This window comes from Pristiophorus japonicus, chromosome 3, assembly GCF_044704955.1.
Source record: "Pristiophorus japonicus isolate sPriJap1 chromosome 3, sPriJap1.hap1, whole genome shotgun sequence".
Classification (NCBI taxonomy): Eukaryota; Metazoa; Chordata; class Chondrichthyes; family Pristiophoridae; genus Pristiophorus; species Pristiophorus japonicus.
Genome location: NC_091979.1, coordinates 111,478,099 through 111,480,145, shown reverse-complemented (window position 1 = coordinate 111,480,145; position 2,047 = coordinate 111,478,099). Strand labels below are relative to the sequence as shown.

At 44.9% G+C, this 2,047-nt stretch overlaps 1 pseudogene; it reads right to left on the bottom strand.

Moving 5' to 3' along the window:
* Window positions 1-297: 297 nt before the first annotated feature.
* Window positions 298-530, bottom strand: LOC139260554 (U2 spliceosomal RNA; annotated as a pseudogene).
* Between the last annotated feature and the right edge of the window lie 1,517 nt (window positions 531-2,047).

Sequence of the window (2,047 nt, the reverse complement as noted above, 5' to 3'; positions counted from 1 at the left end):
AAAACTTTTCCGCGAAGGACAGGTGGTGAGGCATGGTCCAACTGGTTGGAGCGTTCCGCGGCAGCCTGGCCACACACATCCCTCACAACACCGGGGACAACTAGAATCTCAGCATGTAGTGACACTTGGTGTTTGCGTATGAAAGGTCTATGCACAACTTGATGCATAACCTCCTTTTCTTTTTTTTTGAAATTCGTAGCCAATCGTTCCAATTCTTTGTCAAATCACAAACGCCAGAGGTCACCTTGCACATGCCAAGGATCACTCTGCGCCAATGCTCTTAGCCAAAAGGCCTAGAGCCACTGCACCGTTCCTGGAAGTACTGCAATACCAGGTTCGTGCCATGGAGGTGGATGGGTCAAGCCACCCCACACACCTCCGTGGAGGTGGATGGGTCAAGCCACCCCACCCACCTCCTGTTTCCAAAAAAGCAAGCATATACCTTCCTGACCAGGGAGAAACCACCCGGAGGTCATGGTGGCTGGTCAGGTCAGTTACGCATGATCTTAGCCAAAAGGCCGAGATGCATAACCTCCTTACTCTTGTATTCCATGCCTGACTAATAAAGGCAAGTATTCCATATGCCTTCTTAACCACCTTATCTACCTGGCCGCCTACCTTTCGGTATTTGTGGACCTGCACTTCAAGGTCACTTTGTTCCTCTATACTTTTCAGTGTCGTACCATTTGATGTGTATTCCCTTGCCTTGTTAGACCTTCCCAAATGCATTACCTCACATTTATCTGTATTGAATTTCATTTTTCACTGTTTCGCCCACCTGAGCAGTACATTAATATCTTCCTGCAATCCGCAGCTTTCTTTCTTCAATATCAACCACGCAGCCTATTTTAGTGTCATCTGCAAACTTCTTAATCATACCCTCAACATTCAAGTCCATGTCTTTGATATGTAGCACAAAAAGCAAGGGACCCAGCACTGAGCGCTGAGGAACCCCACTGGATACAGCCTGCTAGTCACAAAAACACCCATCAACCATTACTCTTTGCTTCCGACCTCTGAGCCAATTTTGGATCCAACTTGTCACTTCGCCCTGGATCCCATGAGCTTTTACTTTCGTGACCAGTCTGCCATGTGGGAGCTTAACAAAAGCTTTGCTAAAATCCATATCAACTGCCCTCATTGACCCTCCTAATTACCTCCTCGAAGAATTCAAACAAGTTAGTCAGACACGACCTTCCCTTAACAAATCCATGCTGACTGTCCTTGATTAATCCATGTCTTTCCAAATGAAGATTTATCCTGTCCCTCAGGATTTTTTCCAATAATTTTCCCACCACTGAGGTTAGGCTAACTGGCTTGTAATTACTTGGTTTATCCCTTTCTCCCTTTTTAAACAAAGGTACAACATTAGCAGTCCTCCAGTCCTCTGGCACCACACCTGTAGCCAGGGAGGACTGGAAAATGATGGTCAGAGCCTCAGCTATTTCCTCTTTTGCTTCTCTTAATAGCCTGGGATACATTTCATCCGGGCCTGGGGATTTATCCACTTTCAAAGCTGCTAAGCCCCTTAATACTTCCCCCCCCTCACTATGTTTATCTCGTCTAATATTTCACACTCCTCCTCCCTCAATGCAAAGTCTGCATTGCCCCTCTCTTTTGTGAAAACAGATGCAATGTATTCATTAAGAATCATACCCACATCTTCTGCCTCCACACACAGATTTCCTTTATGGTCTCTAATAGGCCCCACTCTTTCTCTAGTTATCCTCTTGCTTTTAATGCATTTATAAAACATCTTTGGGTTTCCCTGATTTTACTTGCTAACATTCCTTCATGCTCTCTCTTTGCTTTCCTGATATATTTTTTAATTGCACCCCTGCACTTTTTATACTCCCCTAGAGTTTCTGCAGTATTGAGTTCTCGGAATCTGTCATAAGCTTCCTTTTTTTCTTTATCTTACCCTGTATGTCCCTTGACATCCAGGGGGCTCGAGATTTGTTAGCCCCATCCGTTTTTAAAAGGAACATACTTGCTCTATACACTCAGGATCTCCTCCTTGAATGCTTCCCACTGCTCTGACACTGAT